This window comes from Homalodisca vitripennis, chromosome 4 (assembly GCF_021130785.1).
Source record: "Homalodisca vitripennis isolate AUS2020 chromosome 4, UT_GWSS_2.1, whole genome shotgun sequence".
Taxonomy (NCBI): domain Eukaryota; kingdom Metazoa; phylum Arthropoda; class Insecta; order Hemiptera; family Cicadellidae; genus Homalodisca; species Homalodisca vitripennis.
In genome coordinates, this window is record NC_060210.1 from 30,603,059 (window position 1) to 30,628,059 (window position 25,001).

Here is a 25,001-nt window from a genome sequence, read left to right on the forward strand (position 1 = left end):
TTGTAATCATCTTAATGTTGCTAAAATAAAGGATTAATACGTTATAAGATGTTTAGTACTTAACTGTTGTAAATATTTTATACTTTTTGGTGAAACGTCGCTAAAACATGTAATAGGTATATTGACAACAAAGTCAGTACTTATAATATTGATATTAGTATTGATAATAAAACAACAGTTTTTAATTTTATTTAATATTAAATTAGACGACTGGTTCAGTGTTGCAACTTGTGGAGAGAACTATTACCTTAAATTACCCTCAATCAAGACAAGACTTGAAGGAAATCGTCTAACAATCGTTTTACCTTAACACCCTCCTCGATATTGGGTTCATTTACTTCTCTCGCCGTTTCCTTCACGGCGCATATCATTGAATCGGCTTCTATTTGGATCTTGCAAGAGCGTATTTCTGAACATTTTGAAGCAGAATACTGTATTTATTTATGAAAATGTTCTTATAAGAAAGTAAAAACAGGCCTATTATTAGGAAACGGTCAAAATATGATAGTTGTTAGAGAATTAAAGTATTATAACTGTATTAAGTAATATAGTTCATACTGTGGTTAGCGTAGTGAATTATCTTCAACAATTTATCACCAATTCAGAATTGACGAAACATTCTTGTTTAACACTACAGCTAATACAATATGTAAATAATTTTAGAAGTAAATAAATATTTGTCTCAAAAGATGGCATAGGATTAGTTAAATCATGAAGTACTGTAGATTATATACCTAAAATTACTGACAACCGTGAATTCATAATTGTAATATTTGTTATATAGGTAAAAAAAATTTCTGTTAAAGATAGCTGTTGTAATTGTTACACTCTTAGGATTGAACTTCTGGAAATATAAGCTGTCATTGTATTTATATATTTGGAATGGAATTACAATTAATAAACGGGGTTAAAACTTATATCCTTTGTTTAAGGTTTTATATTTTATTTAAATCACAGTTATTGTACATATTACCTTAATAATATTTGAGATTACATTATAAATCACGCAACTTAGATGATATTTTGTGAACCTCTATTGCAGCTCTCTATTTGTTCCGTACAAAAACGCATAATCAATAATTTACAAATGAATAATCAAAACTCTATGTACGTGCTGCTTGGTGTCCATTTATAACAACATCAACGACAGTAATTTGTGCAAGCGTTTGTCCGTATCAACTCTCAAACTAAAACTAGTATAAAGTAAAAATTATGGACGATTGATTGTGTTACTCTCCCTACCCAAGACAAGTCAAATGTAGTATATTCTTCATAAGTGATAGATAATATTGTACGAGTGGTAGAGTTAAAACAATGCAGTATAGTATTCTGTATGTAAAACTGTTTTTGGCTTAAATATCAAAAACATTACCAGAAAAAGGATTAAAAACATTTATTTTTCTATTTATATGAGAGAACATAAGATATTTAGCAAATAAGAGGATTTATTAGCTAAATATTTCATAAATTTGGAAGGTTATGATTACGTGGAAGTGTTAACAACTATGTGTTGTTTAATGAAATCAGGCCATCCATTTGGTCTCTATTATGTTTTGGATTAAATTGAGGGCAATATCCATCACAAACAATAAGTATGTACTGTGTTACACGTGGTTAATAGGATTTGCTGTGAAGTTGCATGTGAAATTTAAGGTCACAACAAAAAACAAAAACATTTCCTTGAATTGGGAAATACGTAAGTAACTAAACGCTTTATACATATTGAAACTTATACATTAAAAGGTACCTCAGTTTTGTCTTGCTAGTAAGACAATTTTTATGTCAGTGCTAAAGAAAAGTTTATGCATCATGTCTCCAGTTCCCATACAATAGAAGTCAGAAGTTCTAGTAATGCTTCTGCATGAATTATTGTCACGGTATTGTGACTCTCAACAAGACTCAAGTGGGAAGGAAGAGTACCGAAGCCCACTCCAGGTGTCCATCTACATACAATACGCCGTCTACCGGGCGTCCGTCTTATTTTTGGCCTGCAATTCTCTTTATGATGCTTATTAGGGACGCTTCACTTGCTAACAAGCAAATTTAACCGATAGTCTACAAATAAAAACTTAGAGCACACCAAATGACTCTAATCGTACGAAAGTAATAAGGAAATGTTAAAACAACGATACAATTCAATAATATAGGCTACAACCACTAATTATGTAGTAAATTTATATTGGAGATACTTTAAAATAAATATTTCATCAATAAACAATTATAACAATCACTGTTTCTCGAATACAGATTTAACAATTTACACTAAATTTACAAGTTTATCTCGTATATGAATTATGGTAATTAGATGACCGTTAGTAAGGGCTGTCACACGAGGAGGTTTAAAAAATCAATTTCTGTCTGGCTGTCTATTGGAACAATATATTGAGAGTTAATTGGCCTATGGTCGTGAAGTTTCGCATGAAACATAATTTCTACATAAGTAACACAGAGATTGATGATGATACGTACATTTCAATGTAAAGGATTTGGATGAACATTTGGTAACAGAAAAATCGAAGAATAGTTAAGTTTGCATAATATATGAATGATTTAAACCCCACGAAGCACAACATGAAAGTATTGTATATATGTACTTGGAATAATCTGAATGCAAGACAAAATCTTTACTACGCTAAATATTTTTTACATAGAAGACATTTTTTATATTTCCTAGCATTAAAAATGTTATCTACAGAGCAAATTAAACACGTTGATTACTTGGAAAATAAAGTGTAACTAATTTAACTAAATATACAGTCAGAACCATGTTGTGAATGTAATTTGTTACAATAAATCAGAAGTAGAATCAAAGTTTCTAGTGTAGGAAGTCACCAATTAACTGCAACAAAGATTTCAAGGAGGAAGCCGAATTGGTCTTAGCTACGAGTAAAATTTATGACCAACTTATTTTTAGAACTCTACAAAAAAAACTGTTCACTGTAATATCAAAACAGAAAATGTAATAACAATAAACGAAAACTGAAATATACAAAAACATTTGAACAGAAAAAGAATTCAGTCCAAAATATACGTAAGTATAAGATTTAATAAATTACATTATTATTCGAGTGAAATAGAGAAAATTAACGATAATGTTAAAGAAAAAGTACACATAATGAAGGAAAATAAGAATGAGAGATGGTATAGAAATAGGCAATGGCCGTTTATTCATACCATTTTTGTACCAATGGCATTCATTATGGGCACATAAAAAAATAAGGAGTATAATTGGCAGCCTACATATTTGTTAGTTATGTATCTAAATAATATAAAAGACAAAAATACCAACAGTTGGAGAGATAATAGTACTAATATTTAATGAGGTTATTAACTGGAAAAAACATGACACATCATAATAAGATACAACAGAACACCTTAGTGAAATTGTGAAGTTCTTTCCTATTAGAATCATAATATTAACAGTTAATTGACGTTTTATTACAAAGTAAATTATTTTCTTAACACAAAACGAAACCTTTTTTAGGACGCACTCTTCAATTCAATAATATATATATGTAAGTCAAACAACCATTACTTATTAAAACTATAAAAACTGGGTTCTGGACTACTACATTCCATATAACAAGAAATCCATACTTTTTGTTACATTGCAAAATAAAGGCCTCAATGATTACTCTATAAGTATGTGGAGGCGAGCCTGTATGGAGGTCCACATAATGCATATCTTGTCGCGCCAGCGCCACTCATTCTTCTACATAAGGACATAGCAGAGAAGTCCGGTATGTCTAGGTTGACAGGAAATATCATCTGAGCCTCGGCCTTGTCTGTGTGGATCTGACTGCTAACAGGGAAACAGAAGGAAGATTTAAAACCTATTTACACAACGCGAGAGGTTGACGATTAATATAAGTAGTGATATATCTAAATAAATGTGTTCAGAACTGGTAATTAGCCTGCAAATTGGAAATATCCATGAAAAACTTTTCTCGGTAACTTTTGCTACTTAGCGATTTCAATTAGTGTCACAAATAATCGAGACACATCAGAGACAAGATATGAAAATGGTGTAGGATAAATGTGATGCTGTAACTTAAGAGTTAATTAACTTTTAGACCTACATACAATCTAAGCATTCAGCGACAAAGGATTTAAATAAAGCTTACCCGTAACAATAACCCTTAAGTGGTGGAGATGATACATCACCTATAACCATTGATGTACCGAGGTGAGATTATTGGAGTTACATTCTCGCCCTGAAGTAATGAATGGAATTAAAAATGTAAAAGAAGAGAATAAATCTCTTTAACACCCAACATTATAGTAATCTAATAATTGGTAACTATTTGAACATTTTAACAACCATTGGTTTTAATTGGGGTTGTACAAGGAGGTCTAAACTCCCAGTAAATGCTTTCACGTTGAAGATATTGGCTAGGTAGACACCTGTAACAACAGCCTGGGGTTAAGTAAATCACGCACTTCTCGAGAGTTTTAGGTACTCCGTAGGTGGCCATTCGAGGTTCCGTTCTGGATAGATATTCGGTTGCTCCATCGCAAAAAGTTTGTTAGCGGATGTGGTTTAGACACAAAAAGCTATAGCATTAGGGCCAGAGGTGGGTGATAAAGTAATTCAATATATTCTCCTATCCAGGTTATATCGTTGAGTCATTGTTTTACTGTTGACCTACTACGACTTTAATAGCCCTAGCGCAATTTTACGATTTGGCAACATTACAGCTGAAGAGGTGGATTTCTTTGCTGGCAGTCTATACATTTTGCGATGCTCGGCTGTTACAGAATTAGAGATTCAATTTAGCTAAATTAGCAGTAATATATAATAAGACCCAGGGAATAATGACTATTCCACTATCACATGCACTCATACATACATAGCTGCAGGCCATTCAACATCGGTATGTTGCCTGAATAAAAACATGTGAAAATATTGTGCACAGACACGTGTTTTTGCTAAAATGTTTTTTGTTTAATTTAGCTGTTTCTTTTATAAAATATTATGTTATCGTATCTCATAATAATAATAATTATTATAAAATAATTCAGTGAATTTAATTAATTTTCTAAATGCATGTATGCTCGCTTGCATGCTATTCATACTGTTAGTTCCAGTCGTCAGCAATGTGCAGGCAGATAAATAATGCCTAGAATATTTCAGTGTTCATAGTCATCATAACCGGTGCATTCTTTATTGTGTGAAAACGCGAAAGTTTATTTGCAATATAAAAATTGGTATCATGCAAACATATTTTAAAACTTTCATGAATCTGTATTAACTCATCAATTCACCGTCTACTGATCATGCGGTGGAAAGTACCACCAGCGTAATTATTATATAATCGAAATGGTAAAAAGAGTCTTGCATTTGAGATACAGATAACAATAGTTTATTTAAATAACTCAATGGTAATGTTTTACGATATTTACAACACTTGTTGCTCCGAAATTAAAGCCTCTTTCACCTAGAACTGGGCAAATAGGCCAAGGTCACTGCGGGATAGGGTCGCCGAGGCTGCACAACTAATCATCAGCGCCTGCGATAAGCTCGAACTGAAATTAGCAAGAAATTTATGAGAGACGACCATCGTTTACTGGCCCGTCTCAATTCATGAGATCGGTTCTGTAAACGTGACAAGGATTACTAGTGGAATCAACATAAACCAGGCACTATTTCCTGAATTCATTGATTATGTCACTTCCAACCCTAACTAATACCAGCGGGTGGTTTCTAATACTTAATTTCAGTTCAGATTGCCTTATTGGGCTATCCAATTAATACAGTGTGCGTCGAAAGAACTATAAAAAAGGTAAATATTTGTGTACTTTTATTTTAAATTATTTAAGTATTTAGTATAAAAGTAAGTATTTTCTGGGTTTTTATATTAAATGCGAATTATTATTATTATTGGCTGAATGTTAGCAAATCACGTATTAAATTTATATGTATTTGCTTTATTTTAGGAATGTAATTACCATGATTATTTCATCCAGACAGTATAAAATATTTTAAGATTTTTTAATTTCTTAAAAAAACACTTATAGCTTATAGCTTATTTAATTCTTATATATTAGCGAATACATAACAATACAGACAGACAGGAAAAACCATTACGCACATCCATTGATACATTATTATGTTACCGTCATGAGGCAGCCTGCACACACAAAAATTAAGCTAATAGACAGTTGTGCACTAAATTCATGAATTGACTCTTATTATGTATGGTTTTCAGATATGCTATTATATTTTAGTTATTTTATTCTTATTACACAGAATAACTGGCAATTATATGTATATTTCAACTGATAACGCAACGTTAATACAAGTGTTAAGACCTGTTTACCGGTGACATGGATGTGCACTATGTTTGTCTGGCTGGGATAATACTGGTGCTAATTGTACTGTCACTAACCAGATCCGTCAGGTAACAGACATTGTGAGACGTTAATGTATATATCGGCTGATGGCGCAACGGTAATGCAGGTGTGAAGGTGTCTGGTTACTGGTGACACGGATCTACACTACGTCTGACCGGCTGGGATACTGCTGGTGCTCACTGTGCTGTCACTAACCAGATCCGACAGGTAACAGACATTGTGAGACGTTAACGTATATATCGGCTGATGGCGCAACGGTAATGCAAGTGTGAAGGTGTCTGGTTACTGGTGACACGGATCTACACTACGTCTGACCGGCTGGGATACTGCTGGTGCTCATTGTGCTGTCACTAACCAGATCCGACAGGTAACAGACATTGTGAGACGTTAACGTATATATCGGCTGATGGCGCAACGGTAATGCAAGTGTGAAGGTGTCTGGTTGCTGGTGACACGGATCTACACTACGTCTGACAAGCTGACTGGGATACTGCTGGTGCTCATCGTGCTGTCACTAACCAGATCCAACAGGTAACAGACATTGTAAGACGTTAATGTATATATCGGCTGATAGCGCAACGGTAATGCAATTGTGGAGGTGTCTGGTTACTGGTGACACGGATCTACACTACGTCTGACCGGCTGGGATACTGCTGGTGCTCATCGTGCTGTCACTAACCAGATCCGACAGGTAACAGACATTGTAAGACGTTAACGTATATATCGGCTGATGGCGCAACGGTAATGCAATTGTGGAGGTGTCTGGTTACTGGTGACACTGATCTACACTACGTCTGACAAGCTGACTGGGATACTGCTGGTGCTCATCGTGCTGTCACTAACCAGATCCGACAGGTAACAGACATTGTAAGACGTTAACGTATATATCGGCTGATGGCGCAACGGTAATGCAAGTGTGAAGGTGTCTGGTTACTGGTGACACGGATCTACACTACGTCTGACCGGCTGGGATACTGCTGGTGCTCACTGTGCTGTCACTAACCAGATCCGACAGGTAACAGACATTGTGAGACGTTAACGTATATATCGGCTGATGGCGCAACGGTAATGCAAGTGTGAAGGTGTCTGGTTACTGGTGACACGGATCTACACTACGTCTGACCGGCTGGGATACTGCTGGTGCTCACTGTGCTGTCACTAACCAGATCCGACAGGTAACAGACATTGTAAGACGTTAACGTATATATCGGCTGATGGCGCAACGGTAATGCAAGTGTGAAGGTGTCTGGTTACTGGTGACACGGATCTACACTACGTCTGACCGGCTGGGATACTGCTGGTGCTCACTGTGCTGTCACTAACCAGATCCGACAGGTAACAGACATTGTGAGACGTTAACGTATATATCGGCTGATGGCGCAACGGTAATGCAAGTGTGAAGGTGTCTGGTTACTGGTGACACGGATCTACACTACGTCTGACTGGCTGGCTGGGATACTGCTGGTGCTCATTGTGCTGTCACTAACCAGATCCAACAGGTAACAGACAGTGTGAGACGTTAACGTATATATCGGCTGATGGCGCAACGGTAATGCAAGTGTGAAGGTGTCTGGTTACTGGTGACACGGATCTACACTACGTCTGACTGGCTGGCTGGGATACTGCTGGTGCTAATTGTGCTGTCACTAACCAGATCCAACAGGTAACAGACAGTGTGAGACGTTATCGTATATATCGGCTGATGGCGCAACGGTAATGCAAGTGTGAAGGTGTCTGGTTACTGGTGACACGGATCTACACTACGTCTGACTGGCTGGCTGGGATACTGCTGGTGCTCATTTTGCTGTCACTAACCGGATCCAACAGGTAACAGACAGTGTGAGACGTTAACGTATATATCGGCTGATGGCGCAACGGTAATGCAAGTGTGAAGGTGTCTGGTTACTGGTGACACGGATCTACACTACGTCTGACTGGCTGGCTGGGATACTGCTGGTGCTCATTGTGCTGTCACTAACCAGGTCCGACAGGTAACAGACATTGTGAGAGAAACTGGACCTCGAGATTACTGCCCGGTAACCCCTTAGCTTGTTGCGTAATAATAAGTAACACTTGTCACTGTTTTTCTAGATCCTTATCGATTCCTAATTGAGATTCATTAGTCACCTACTCACTTTAGCCCAGACTTTTTCTGTGCTTTACGGCGCTAATCCGTTTGATATGTTGAAAGGTCTAAAATGATATCGTTTTAATCCATACCTTCGGTTGTACGGTTTTATCGGTCTCATTTTAGAGGCTAAAGTGATTACAGATGTCGGACCTGTCCACTTGTGAATACTTTATAAGATCGATTTGTTAACTTAATTGAATGCAAATTTACTTTTTTGTATTCATGTGATTCCTGTGGTACTCTACCTACTAAAACGCTAAAAATGGCAATAATTTTATATTTAAAATTTGTTTTTAATCACTTTATGTTTTAAGAATTACTTTAAAATAATCACTCAACAGACAACCTGTTCTACAAGACTATAAACTGCACGGTATGTCTCTAGTATGATTACATTGCAGCGACCTTTAATTATAATTATCTATTGCTAAATATTAATATTTGCTAGCCATTACAGGCATATCAGTTGAAAAAGACTTAGAGCATATCTGTTTCATCCAAAAATGTGACTTTTTCCGACTAATGTTTAAGAAATGAATGCAGATATAATTGAGTGCCTGAGTTCAGGATCAATGAAAGTACAGAACAGCAAAGGCTGTCTTGTTTATCTGATCTCTTTTAAAAAGTCTTTATTCAAACAAAATTATCTGTTTGATAATGTGATGAATATTTATTAAAAAGCACTCAGTAGGAGTAATTGTGTTTGGGTATTTGGTATCAGTATTTTGTATTTATCTGTATTAGAACTAATTTCTCAGAGACGTAGAGACGTAAAAAGTTTATTGTCCTCAGTTGCTTTTGTTAGGACTTAACCATTTCCACAGTTTAAAATATTATCACAAATCGAGATATAATTGAAAATTCTTCGTTACTTTTAATAAAACATTCGCATTTTAAAATATTCGTCTAAAAATTACTGGGATCCACTAAAACTATATAAAATATAAAAATGCCAGAACTTTTGTATGAATTGTTATATGCTTATTATACGCTGGATCACTCACCTATATCGCATTGTAGCTTTTCTTTGAAATTTCTAATCTTCATTAATTCATTACTATAATGATGGGAAATGTTTCACTATAAAAATTAAAGTAAATCATTTAAATAATGAATTGTCAACATTTGTAGATGGTAAATAATTGTATTCATCTGCCAAAATGGCTCTATTTAAGTTGTAATATACAACAGAAGCAGCTGTAATAGAATATAGTCCAGTACGTAATATAATTAATGCCAATCTCCAGAACAACAACAGTTCAATTACTACCGGCAGCTTTTTCTACAAGTTGCATATAATAAGATACGTAGTTTTTTGTGATTTAAGTTTTAAATTTATTCTCGAAATGTAATTTATTAAACTGTATATGAATTAGGAAAATCCCAAAAGCACACAACTTTTATTTTGATTAAAGTGCAAAAATACTTATTCAGCAGAAAAATAAAAAAATTGAATAAACTTCCTAGACATCCCCTCTATTTGTATTTTATCATGTCAGTTAAATTTAATGTTACAGAAATAACGCGCTGTTCCTCGGTTTAGCAGACAAATAGATTAGCTGAAACACGTGACGACAAATCTCCTACCAAACCAAACTTAGCTATATAAAAACTTTATTATTGAGCCTGTATTGATTGGATAGTTCAGTTACTGGAGCAGGTCACACATGTCACAGATACGACACATTATTTCTTAGTTTCGCTGGGAAGTAGATTAGCTGAAACATGCGACGACAAATCTGCTACCAAACCAACCTTAGCTATATAGAAACTTTATTATTGAGCCTGTATTGATTGGATAGTCCAATTATTGGGGCAGGTCACACATGTCACAGATACGACACATTATTTCTTAGTTTCACTGGGAAGTAGATTAGCTGAAACACGTGACGACAAATCTGCTACCAAACCAACCTTAGCTATATAGAAACTTTATTATTGAGCCTGTATTGATTGGATAGTTCAGTTACTGGAGCAGGTCACACATGTCACAGATACGACACATTATTTCTTAGTTTCACTGGGAAGTAGATTAGCTGAAACATGCGACGACAAATCTGCTACCAAACCAACCTTAGCTATATAGAAACTTTATTATTGAGCCTGTATTGATTGGATAGTTCAGTTACTGGAGCAGGTCACACATGTCACAGATACGACACATTATTTCTTAGTTTCGCTGGGAAGTAGATTAGCTGAAACATGCGACGACAAATCTGCTACCAAACCAACCTTAGCTATATAGAAACTTTATTATTGAGCCTGTATTGATTGGATAGTCCAATTATTGGGGCAGGTCGCACATGTCACAGATACGACACATTATTTCTTAGTTTCGCTGGGAAGTAGATTAGCTGAAACATGCGACGACAAATCTGCTACCAAACCTACCTTAGCTATATAGAAACTTTATTATTGAGCCTGTATTGATTGGATAGTCCAATTATTGGGGCAGGTCGCACATGTCACAGATACGACACATTATTTCTTAGTTTCACTGGGAAGTAGATTAGCTGAAACATGCGACGACAAATCTGCTACCAAACCAACCTTAGCTATATAGAAACGTTATTATTGAGCCTGTATTGATTGGATAGTCCAATTATTGGGGCAGGTCGCACATGTCACAGATATGACGCGTTGTTCTTCAGAGTAACAGAGAAGTAGATTAGCTGAAACACGTGACGATAAATCTGCTACCAAACCAACCTTAGCTATATAGAAACTTTATTATTGAGCCTGTATTGATTGGATAGTTCAGTTACTGGAGCAGGTCACACATGTCACAGATACGACACATTATTTCTTAGTTTCACTGGGAAGTAGATTAGCTGAAACACGTGACGACAAATCTGCTACCAAACCAACCTTAGCTATATAGAAACTTTATTATTGAGCCTGTATTGATTGGATAGTTCAGTTACTGGAGCAGGTCACACATGTCACAGATACGACACATTATTTCTTAGTTTCACTGGGAAGTAGATTAGCTGAAACACGTGACGACAAATCTGCTACCAAACCAACCTTAGCTATATAGAAACTTTATTATTGAGCCTGTATTGATTGGATAGTTCAGTTACTGGAGCAGGTCACACATGTCACAGATACGACACATTATTTCTTAGTTTCACTGGGAAGTAGATTAGCTGAAACATGCGACGACAAATCTGCTACCAAACCAACCTTAGCTATATAGAAACTTTATTATTGAGCCTGTATTGATTGGATAGTCCAATTACTGGGGCAGGTCGCACATGTCACAGATACGACACATTATTTCTTAGTTTCACTGGGAAGTAGATTAGCTGAAACATGCGACGACAAATCTGCTACCAAACCAACCTTAGCTATATAGAAACGTTATTATTGAGCCTGTATTGATTGGATAGTCCAATTACTGGGGCAGGTCGCACATGTCACAGATACGACGCGTTGTTCTTCAGAGTAACAGAGAAGTAGATTAGCTGAAACACGTGACGATAAATCTGCTACCAAACCAACCTTAGCTATATAGAAACTTTATTATTGAGCCTGTATTGATTGGATAGTTCAGTTACTGGAGCAGGTCACACATGTCACAGATACGACACATTATTTCTTAGTTTCGCTGGGAAGTAGATTAGCTGAAACATGCGACGACAAATCTGCTACCAAACCAACCTTAGCTATATAGAAACTTTATTATTGAGCCTGTATTGATTGGATAGTTCAGTTACTGGGGCAGGTCACACATGTCACAGATACGACACATTATTTCTTAGTTTCGCTGGGAAGTAGATTAGCTGAAACATGCGACGACAAATCTGCTACCAAACCAACCTTAGCTATATAGAAACTTTATTATTGAGCCTGTATTGATTGGATAGTTCAGTTACTGGAGCAGGTCACACATGTCACAGATACGACACATTATTTCTTAGTTTCGCTGGGAAGTAGATTAGCTGAAAGATGCGACGACAAATCTGCTACCAAACCAACCTTAGCTATATAGAAACTTTATTATTGAGCCTGTATTGATTGGATAGTCCAATTACTGGGGCAGGTCGCACATGTCACAGATACGACACATTATTTCTTAGTTTCGCTGGGAAGTAGATTAGCTGAAAGATGCGACGACAAATCTGCTACCAAACCAACCTTAGCTATATAGAAACTTTATTATTGAGCCTGTATTGATTGGAACGTCCAATTACTGGGGCAGGTCGCACATGTCACAGCACGTCCTATGACGTCACCTCATGTCGTGTCGTCTCGGCTGACATTGTAAATTGTCGCCTTTGATGTCGGAACCATGTAAAACCCACTACACTTCATTAACAATATCCGTCCTTTCCCCACCCCTTGCGTTGCATTATCAATATCAGGTTTTGCACTTCCACTACGATAATTAATTTAAATCCTCTTTATGAGTTCTAATGCATTTACAGAGATAAAAAATATAAACTGTAACTCAATTAAGAAAGACAAATTATTAATTTAATTTATGAGAATAACTGATTCTCCATACTACTTTTGCTCTCTTTACTAGTTAATTAAAATTTAAAATAGGCCTCATCACAGTAATGCTCGGATGCATGTAGAGCTGTAACTTGTTTTATTAATATCGTAAACGTTTCTGTTTAAAAGTGTAAACTTCAATAAAAAAAACCTACTAAATATTGTTATTAATATTAATATTCAATTTCTATCTAGAGATATTCTAATAAATAACACACAGTTTGACTTTGTGTTCTAGTTGTGTTGTAAAGTTTTAATTAAGTATGGCATATATATATATATATATATATATATATATATATATATATATATATACATATATATATATGTATGTATCTGATATGTACGTACTAAATATTATTAAAACGCATACGTAAAAAAATTTACGATACATTAGGGTAAAATGCGAATGCTTAAACGCTTGGACAGTTCTTTATTATAAAATGGGAACAGTAAATATGAATATAGAAGCTACCGTCTGTTATTGTGTGAAGATAATACAAGCAATTAGATCATGTTTTTAAAGAGTGCTACTTCATTGTCCCAAGTATTGTTTACTCGAAAATTGGGGAATAAATAGTGGAATTTGTTTATGTAATTAAATTATGTGGCCTCCATAATGGTGCCTTAGTTTACTGGTTGGGTTATATTGCTACATCTATGAAAAGGTTCACGTTTATTATTCAATAGGCAATACACATAACAGTAATAAAATAGTAACTACTTTATACGAAATTTCTTTTACCTTTCCATTCTTTGGATTCATACAGGAAGTAGAACATTTTCTTGTTGCTTTCTTTTGTATTAATTTATGAACGCAAATAGTGCTTAATCAGCATTCTTAATTTTTATACCACATTTATCAACGAGCGCAATCATATTCACCAAAATAAGTTTTACCATCGTTAAAACATTTGATTCACAGTAGAATACTACTTTCCAATATTCCACAGCTACATATTAGATCTATGAAGTACTTATTTACTCCTTACTCTGAAAAATAAAATACACAACAATTTTATAACATACAAAAATGCAATTGAAGGTGTAACAGAATAAAATAAATACAATTTTAACTAAGCCCATTAACACTTTAATTAATGTTATATAATATAATACACATGCACACACACACATACACACATATATTTAAAAAGTCTGTGGTATTTTTAAAATATCCAAATGATAACTAATAACGGATTTCGTAAGGGTTTACAAAAATATAATTACGCCTTTGATTATTAACTTACAACCCCTAATTCCTAGTATATCATTCTATAAAAGACGTGCTACAAATGCTGCATAAGAATATCTTTTACGGTAATTAATTTTTGAATAACAAGAAGTTAAATTGAATACTGTAATTATTTTCAAAATTTCGAGGAATTAAAGTGTAGAAAGCTTCATTTTAAATAGAAACTCGTGTTTTCCATATGGTCATAACTAAAAAAACACAAACATTTTTGTTTTTTATGTATTTTCCTTTAATATATGGGTGAATACAACACAAACAGTATAACATTGTTTCCGATGTATGTTTTAATGTGTTAGACGTTTGAAGTAAGAAGGTTTGGCGTGTGCGAGAGGTGGCCGGGACCCGGCTCCGTCATGGATCTTCTTTAGAAAACAAATTATAAACGTTAACTAAGCCTTCACTTGGGAGGTTGGCAATCTTTCTTTTCTGTCTGTCTGTATGTCTACAGAACGAACTTGCAATTTTCAATGAAACTATTTATATATAAGCAACACCGAGCTCGATTATGGTGGTTTGGGTTAGCGTTAGCGATTATTTTTATATAGATCTTATGGGTAAAAAACCGAATACAACCGTATGAAATTTTGTCATTTGACATAGTAACACGTCTACACTAAATAAGTGGGTTATAGACTTGAAATTCTTAATACGACTACCGCAAAATATGTTAAGTTACAATTAGTACTACCCCTACCTAATAATCCAATACGACGCAGTGTCAATAGACCTGGCAGAATATGACGAAAATCCTACTAACCTGTCAAACAAAATAACAGAAGTGTACAGTTATTGTACTCAGTTTGTTAAGATGTGATTTTACTGTACGATTTTCTCATTGCCATCATCGTTACCGTTTTAAAAGTGTTTGAATCTTATTTTCATCTGTAATCTTAACCTTAATCCCAAATTAATATTGTTTTTCCTTGGACTACGAAGATCACATGTACAAATAATATCTAGGACGTTTCTATCGATAGGTCGATTTTCAGAAGTCTATCGGGTCGTTAATTTCTATTTATACTGACAAATTCAAATTTATAAGTACTGCTAATTGTATTTACGTCTGTAAAGGGAATGTGAAAACTAAGGTCTCAATTTGATATATTCAACTAGTTTTATTTTGATATACGAGTATGGTTTAAACATGTTATGCCTTTATCGGACATATACTCTTTAGCAACAATTTTAATGTTAACCATTTTAGTAAGTGTTTATCGTTATATGCGTTTTCAATTCATCGTTATAGTACCATACTATATTAAAAGTATTCTTAATTGAATATAGTAATATTTGACACAGCTCAATGAGGTTATACAGAGTGAGTTTTATGTCCTGGCACACCTGGATATAATTTAAACGGCCCGAGATATCTATGTGAAACCTTGACCCTACGTATTATAACATATTTTTTTTTATTTTTCAAGTTGTTGAAAATTTTCTAAAGGGGGGGCAACTAAACATTTTCAAATACAAACCCCTATCATGTGACCCCTCATTTTAAAGGGAATAAAAAAAGAAATCCAATAATGCAAACTAGAGGTCTCTGCGTTTATTTTAACAGATGTTATGACAAATTTACAATAATAAAATCAGTAACTGTCTTGTCCTGTTTATCGTAACATGAGTCAACACTAACGCAAATTATAAAAGCAGTTACCTGTTTTAATGTAGCAGGTGTTCAAACTGTTCACCTTCGGCTGTTTTACAGTGTGCTAGACGTGTTTAAAAACTTGAGACAGGGGGGCAAAATTTTCAACATCTTGAAAAATTAAAAAAATATGTTATAATAAGTAGGGTCAAGGTTTCACATAGATATCTCGGGCCGTTTAAATTATATCCAGGTGTGCCAGGACATAAAACTCACTCTGAATATTAATTTATTGAAAAGTTTTATATTTTTATATTTCTTATATTTAAACCAATATTTATCAGTTTGCCTTTATTATACTGGGAACGAGACAACGTTGCTGTTTATTATACATCACAAAGGAACACATTAAACATTAAAACGTTAAGACATATTATTACTTCAACTCCTACAGAGACACTGAAGTTGCCACTAATGGAATGAGTGGGAGCAAAAATAGTAAGTTTATCTCTGTATTTTCATAACTTTATAAAAGGTTTACGTTTTGCATAGTTATTACAAAATATAATAAGGTTATTACATTACCATGATCGTGTTTACCTCTATATTTATATAATAAATATTTAATTCTATGTTTTGTGTATAATTAAAACTGAAATTTACATGGAATTATGCACTTTATATGTTCTTAATTAGTTGTAAGGTTCCCTCCTCGTACTATTTACAACATTTTACTCAAAATAATCATATGATTTTGGAAATTTGCTATTATACTTCAAAATAATCTGGAATAAGTAAATATAATCAACCAACAGCAAAGTTTGTCGATTTACACTACGTCAAAACATTGCTTACACAATTATCTTGAAGTGTGTATAAAATCTGTTAACTGAAAAAGGCTCTCCACCTCTAGGCCGACTTGTTTCTAGATGATTATTGTGTTTGGACGTAGTGTAAACAGGAAAAATACTTATCTTTTAGTAATAAAAGAATTTATAAAACGATCACCAATTTTTCACTTCTATAAATCGAAAGTATTCATGCATGTGTCGTCAAGCTCAGAAAGTTACTTTCATTCGACAAATACAAATAGCGCATTGCAGCAAGTAAGGCGGTTATCGCAAGGTAACCAAATCAAGCAACGTCGAGCTTGGCTGCTACTTGGATGGGTGACCGCCGAGCGATCCTGACCTTGCAAGCGGTCCGAATGCCATTGGTGGTGGATCGGAACTCACCTTTAAGCCATTGGTTTACAGGTTAAGTATTGGAGGCCTCTTAGCCTTAACTTTGCCTGGTAAAATAAGACATTACTTAACTTTATTTTCACAAATGTAAATGTTGCCTGTAGTTTTCTTTTGCAATTTTTTAACTCTGGAAGATTATATTTATGATATCTGCGTTTCTAACAATAAATTATCCCCGTTCCAGTGTAAGATCATTCAGTAAATCAGACATTTTTACTTGAGTTATAAGTCACTTAATTGGCCAGGAACGATATGAGGATATTACATTGAGTAACCAACTTTTAAATAAGATGTTCATCCTTATCTCTCGCATGATATGAACTTTTGTTTTATTTCTTGACAACAATATTGGAATTATAAAATAACCAGATGTAAAGACATGTCTCAAGACCAGTTCTACTTTAGGGTTAATCACCAGATTTTATTCACAAGGGAAATTTCTATGATTATTTCAGGGTTCTAAGCGGTGGGATGCCATTTCGCTGTTCATGTTATAAATCCAAGTTCCTATTGGAGACCGTGAGGTATTCTCGAGCAGCTAGTCAGTATATAATGCAGTGATTCTAATTTCAACAATCAACATAACAAACAGACTTGTGATGTTAGGGGGAAATTCACAGTAAACGTCACAATCTCAAATGATTCTCTCTTCTAAGAAATCAATATTACGAATTAATACTTTTCCAGTCTAGTATCTACTTACTCTTTACTGTATGATCACATAACCTGGCTTCCCTTTAAATCGATTGAGGTTTTTCCCAACAAAGAAATGATCACCAACCACGCTAGTTTTTGGTAGAGGCCGAAGTGAGAGGGCTACACAAATAGATAAACATACGTAAAGTCAGTATATGTGCTTAGCTAACGCTAATTTAAACTGTTATTACGTGTCTGGCAAAATTTATTTAGTGTGCCAAGCTTAAAAAACATAATCTTATACAAAAATTGTATTTGATATTTTTAACTCTTTTGGCAGCCTTCCATTTCGACCTCCATCTAAAGTGTGAGGCTGACAATTTATTTCATTCTTATAGGAAATATCTATAAGGTTTTCAATAAAAACCTGTTTGTTTGCTTATACAATACAAATTGATTCTGAGTTTCAGAATTAACCGAGATTGATGGTGTTTTCTCTCAAATATGTAACAATAATGATTTAATAGGATGAATTAAAGTAGTAGGTGCTCTTTAAGTATTCTTTAACTTTTTTCTCGGTACTCAACTTGATTATAAACCGGGCCTTCCCACTCCTTGGAATCCAATAAACCTTTTATACGTTATTTTCAACTTGATTGGTTTAGATTCTCATACAGGGAAATACAGTAAAACAACAAAGGTCGTTTACTAATTAAATATTTAGTTTTTACGACGCATTACGTAGTACAATATCAAATAAATCCATCTTATTTTTAAGGTAATAAATGGTCACAAATATCGGCTTGTGCAAGCGTATATTAAAAGTGGTCGTGCACGCTTATACGTTGGCGGATTTCGTGAAAAATATTATCGTTCGAATTTTTATTAAAATTGTAAAATAGTTGGTATCTTGTAAAACTATTTAACCTATGTAAAATAGCTGATGCCAATTTAAAGGTAAAACGTTTACTGTTTCCGGCTTGTGTAAGTGTACTTATAAATGGTCGTGCTCGCTTATGTATTAACGAATTTCGTTTAAAAAAGTACTGTTGAAATTTTAATGAAATCTTTGAAATAGTGTCTAGTAGATGTTTTATAACCATAGTGGTTTTTTTGTTATTTATAATTAAAACTTTTCAACATACGCCATTTTGTTAGTATTAAAGGAAATAACACATAGTATACATATTTTATGCATAGTACATAATATATTCTTTGTTGTTTGGATTGTCACAAATGGTTTATGTCTTTTTGTTTTTATCAGGATTTAATTAAGGGAACTAATAATGGCTTCAACCTTTTGGAGTTTTTTGTAGCAAAATAAATTGAATACACAAGTTTTAGTGTTTAACAACGTTTTGAATATGATAAATAAACTATTTATCTACTTTTAATGTTATATTATGTCAATTAAAATATGCTAATACCTTTAAAAATTGTATGCAATTCCATGACTACAGTTTTAATGTCACTGTTTTAACATATATATATATATATATATATATATATATATATATATATATATATATTGTTAAACACTAAAACTTGTGTATTCAATTTATTTTGCTACAAAAAACTCCAAAAGGTTGAAGCCATTATTAGTTCCCTTAATTAAATCCTGATAAAAACAAAAAGACATAAACATTAGTGCTAGGACATAAACTAATACGTTAACTACGTTTGAATTACGTGATGTTGAACGTAAACACCGTAGTCCAGAGATGATCTCATAAGGTAGTGTGAAAATAGTTTTAAAATCTTCTGAGTCACGAGTCAATATTTGGAATCGGAATAAATACGTGTGGTGAACGAAAAAGTCTGATTGAAAATGTATAATTATACAGTATTTATAGTTATAAAAGTTATACTGTGACTAAATACGCGTGTAGATCATTAATAGTAACATTAACGGCTTACTCACCAGAAACAATACAGACGCTGAATCACGTTATGCTTAACGTAAACCTATTGTCCAGAGATGATCTCATAAAAATGTGGGAAAATTGTTTTACAGCATCCTGAGTCACGTATCTTACAGAAATTGCGGGAATAACTATTTTTATAATGTTATATATAGTCCAACATTTTAAGAAATACGTGTAGTCAGCAAAATGATCTAACTGAAGAAAAATTATAGTTAGTTGTGCGGTACTACAGAAGCGTGTGTATAATTAATGGCAACATTTACGGCTTTCTCACTAGAGGAATGTGAACATTAAATAAAAAGCAGAATCATGTTGTACTGATCATCCAGACTTGATCTCATAAGAAGTTGCGAAAATACCTTTAGAGCCTCCTGGGTATCGGTACGTATCCTGCAGATAGCGCTAGGATAGGTTTTATCCCATTTATGTGGGTACTGGATAGGAACATGTGATATGTATTTCCTATTAGCTATGTTGTGCTTATAAATAACCATTACCGACTTTCTTAATTCCTTTATACATCTATTCGTTAATGATTTTAACTCTGAAGATATACAAACACGTATTCATAATAGATCGTAGACAGAATGAAAAGTTCAGGCTCCAATCAACTATTTATATCTTTCAATAGAGTTTAGAAAATATTGTTTTATCTCTTTTTTTGTGATTTTCATGACTTACTTTTTCTTAAACAAAATGTACATATTATGATAGTTTTCATTAACAAATAATGTTATATTCGATATATTTTCATTAGTATGATTTTAATATACACACGAATTCTGGATTTATCACATCTTTACTTCTACAGACTGCATGATATGCGGTCAGATTGTTTTTACGTAAAAACTCAAAATGAACATTACACTCATCGTATTAAAAAGAATATTATTACACTAATCAGATTCATGTTGTGGGTTTTGAAAGCGCGTAGTTCTTTTTTATTAAGAACCAGATTGAACAATGTATGTCAAATATAGCAAAACACCTAAGGACGTGTAAATATATTTTCATACATAATTTGAAAGAACGGGTGTAATTTAAATGGTATACACTATAAATAGCTTAATCTCCTTCACTTTTTAAAACCTTAGCTCTTTAAAGATTCTAATGTATTGTAAACATTCAGATGTTATAACGAGTAATTATTTAAATACACAATATTTTATAAGTTTTATAAGTTCGTAAGCTTATAAGTTCGTATTTTTGTTTGTAAAGGTATTTATTTATTTTTAATTTGTTCTAATATTACACTTCTACAACAATAAGAGATCATTCTTCTCAAACACATTTTAAACTTTTTTATTATTATATTTTAATCTATAATTACTATTCTCATTACAACTAAAAAATCCTAGAAATTTTACTTTTAAATTTTAACCTACTTTTAACAGCATATTAAAATGTATGCTGTCGTTAATATCGATCAAAAATATGAACGATATTGCAAGATGACTCAATGTTAGTCTCATGGATTCAAGCGAATATAAAACACAGAAAACCTTTTATAGGCAAAGAATATTTATTACACCACAATACCTGGTATTTGTAATCCAACAGCTCCATTCTCGTACTTGTATATATCCACGCACTACCGCACCGACCGACAGTTACGCAATACCACACAGACCGGAGACCAGACGGCCGCACGCCCGCTCTCACACTGACGGTATCACAGCCCGACCACGGCCGGTAGCTGTAGGTGTCTTGGCCCGCACACGGGCTCGGGCTGTGCCCACACACCATTAATATATCTAGGCTTTCCAGTTTATGTTTTTATACAACTATCAATTGAGTTCCATAACCAAGCAATTGTTGAATACATAATCCGTATCCATCTAGAAAAGGAAAAAGTATTGTACAGTGCTCTAATTAAAAACGCTCTGTATAGTTTTTTTGTTCTAATCAGAATGAACCCTGTTATAATGGTACATATTTAATGTGTGTTTTCTTAATAATTGAGTGGTATATTGCTCTATGCAAAGAATTTTATTTAACTGGCATACCTTAATGACCACATTTCCGTATTTAACTTCCCAATCCCATTGTCTTCAGCACAACCTCAAGCTCCAGAAGGATCAAATCCCCCTACTATATTTCAAAGCATCTCCGAAGTCTTGGAGAGAGAAGTCAGCCTCTCAAAGCGAGCCAACCTACATTTTATAGATTTTCTTACCCTTATCGTTATATTTACCTATATATTCGTATCATCATGGTTAGTGGTGAGAAACACATATTCCCCTGCCCTCAACCTTCGGTGCAATATATATTCTTGTTAGAATATAAAAGCGTGTTTCCCACAAAATATGCCATGTACATCATTGTGTACATGGCATATTGTGTAATATATTGTGTGCAGTTTTTACTTACTTTTCTCTAACTTGGGTACACGAATTCAGTTATTAATATATATAGTGTAGGCTACTATGAAATCCCCATTGCTTATTAATATAAGGGTCGGGCTTCAATACATTTTTCATTTCTCTAAGGTTCTAAATCCTATACATCTCGAAAATTAGGCATAATTTATATTGTATCTTCAAGTCAAAAATTGAATGTGTTCGTCATTAGTTTACAAAAGCACCTTTTTGTTGCTCTCATCGCATCATTCTCGTAAGTATGCAATACTACATTCCAATTTGTATTATCAGGGAAGTAAGTAAGGATTACGGTGTAGTTAACGAATTGGGGAAATCTACGACTTGAAACGTACCAAGAGTGACCAATTGGTACATAATTATTTCCACCATAATTTTACAAAGTCCGGTGCCAAAATTTGAGTAAAAATGTTCCAAAGAAACTTATTGGCTAATTTTGACGCCTTTTGTATATATCGATAAATATCCATCTCTGCCTCGTGAGAGAAATGTATTAAGTAAAGAAGATTAGACATCATAATACAGTTGGTTGTTTTTCCAGTTTTGTAGAATAATAATATATCAAACAACTTTTGTTTTATTAGGACTTTTATATTTTACTTTTCTGCTGCTTCTACAATGTCAAAGATTGTTATAACATACAACATACATAACATAATAAAGAAGTATGATTGTCTATATATGTTGTACATTTGTAATCTATTCATCACGCATTTTATCAAGACGTTGGAAAATATGTGTAATGTGTCTGCATAGTTTTACTAAAACACGTAAGTAGGTAATGATAATGTTTTACACTTCCCATACATTAATTATTGTTATTTTGGAATAGTTTATGTCATGTTAAACCTGTTAATATTTCAACATACGGCCACTGTACATTTCGTGTTGGACAAATTGAAATTTTTGTAACGCGATATAAATGAAAAGTCGCTACGGTCGCGGTCCTCAGATAGTCTAACTCCGTACATCTTCTAATACGAATGTTGCCATTCATTGGCACTAGCGGTGACAGTATTTGGCAAGCGTGGGGAGTCAGTTAAGTGATATATTTCAATGTACAAATATATAAATGCTGCTAGATTGTGGCCTTATCCATTATTGTATCCTATCCTGTCCCTTATCCTTATCCCTACCCTTGTAATTCATCATTAGTAACGGATATTTTATATTTCCACTCTTTATTTTTCTTATCAGACCATAGATCTTAAAATTCTAACTAAATTTCTCTGTCAATGCTTCGAGTACAACTAAAGTTTATATGAAAAAAAATACATATATAAACTTTCCCAAATCATGTTCAGGTTGTTTTGTAAATCCAAATTAAATAATAAAAATTTTGCTCGGTATAGGAAACATTTTTAAGGACTTTAATTTTTGTTCTTAATAACCTTTAATTTTGTTGCACTACTATTTCAATATTTTCAGTCTCACAAGTTCCCTTCCTTTTTCGAGAATGAGTTAAATTGAACAATATTTCAAAATCATTTAATTATTGTTGGATATAATATTTCAGTTTTTTACCCAAACTGCATGTAATAACCTGTCTGCATTCAGTAACAAAAAAATAATTAAACCGTTTTTATGTTAAGAATTGTTATACTCCACTGAGAGTGTGTAAGAGTCTCTTGGCTCCAAAGTTAAAAAATTTTAAAACCCCATATTTTAATACTTTCTACTTAGGTCTAGAACAAGGCCTTTTTATTTATTTATTAAAACATAAGCACCCTATGTTTGCTAGTATGATCAAAATTTGTCAGTCGTTCACTGCATATCTTACAAAAGGCAATCGACAAGTAAAAGGTATATGTTTTCAGACGTAAGGATCGATAGTTAGCTTCAATAAGAGCAGTTAAGAGGTATTATAGGTTGTAAGTATTTGGTAAGCACGATCTTTGTCATTGATTATGATGTTTTTATATGATATTGTTTATATTTTCGAACGTTCCTATTTTGTGGAATTGAAACGGGCTTCTTTTTCCGGCAGGAAAGTTAAGAAAACGATGACTAGTTACATTACCTACAAAACATTTTAAACATTGACGCTTATTCTCAAAAGCGGTTTTTCTGGGGAAAGATGATAACAGTTTTATACAATTCTGGTATGAGCTAAATCGAAGAGGACAGATTAGGACATTCAACTTTATTTGGGCCGAACATCTACAGCTCCTTTCACCTCGGGCCAATTCATTGAGTAGTCAGTATATCAAGTTCTTATATCGGGGTTTTAGGTAATAAAAAATCGAATAATACAAAAAAATGTTCTTATTCTTATAATGCCTCTTAATGTACCCCTATAAGGAACTATGTGAATGAGGGATTAAATAACAAAGAAATCATTGAAACCGTACAAAGAAAAAACTTAAAATATATTCTATTGTGTTAGGCAGAGGTGAACCTTGTATGTTCTACAGAAACATGTCCGGAATCTCAGACATTTGCAGTGCTCCGTGTGTCTTCTTCTCATCTCTCGGGATTAGGGCTGATATATTCTTTCTGGAGGTTATTCAGGCAGAGGCATATCACATATAGCGACTGGACTATCACGTCCATAGATGAGTGCGACAGCAAAATTTATTTTTACTGCAGCAAGTCAATTCCATCTCTGTTGGGTTATCATCTTTTTGGATTGCCTGTTGTGTATCCACCAAGCAGCTGTGGTCAAAACCAATCATGTGACTTCACAATCTGATTTGATAGTATGAAATCACCCAAATAAGGAGACCTACGCTACAAATCTTTTCTTTGTAGTGTTTTATTATGTTTGATCTGTTTATATCTTGGTACCCTTTTCCTTTTTATTCCACCTACTACATTAGTTTTGCAGTTCCTTTTCATACTCGTTAGACGCTAAAACCATATGCTTATTGTCAAACCACGTTACAATTACATTTTGTCCATCTTAACGTACAACTGGGTCTATATACCTCTCCATCCTATTCGAAGTTCTGCATCAGAGTACAGAGGTACATCAACAGGAAGTCGAGTTA

The 25,001-nt window shown here is 33.7% G+C and overlaps 1 long non-coding RNA gene across 1 annotated transcript; it reads right to left on the reverse strand.

Moving 5' to 3' along the window:
- Positions 1 to 3,144: 3,144 nt before the first annotated feature.
- On the reverse strand, positions 3,145 to 21,290 carry LOC124359098. The gene is made up of 2 exons (XR_006922114.1): positions 21,173 to 21,290; positions 3,145 to 3,802 (listed from the first exon to the last, which is right to left on the reverse strand). It is a non-coding gene; the product is annotated as an uncharacterized LOC124359098 (long non-coding RNA).
- Between the last annotated feature and the right edge of the window lie 3,711 nt (positions 21,291 to 25,001).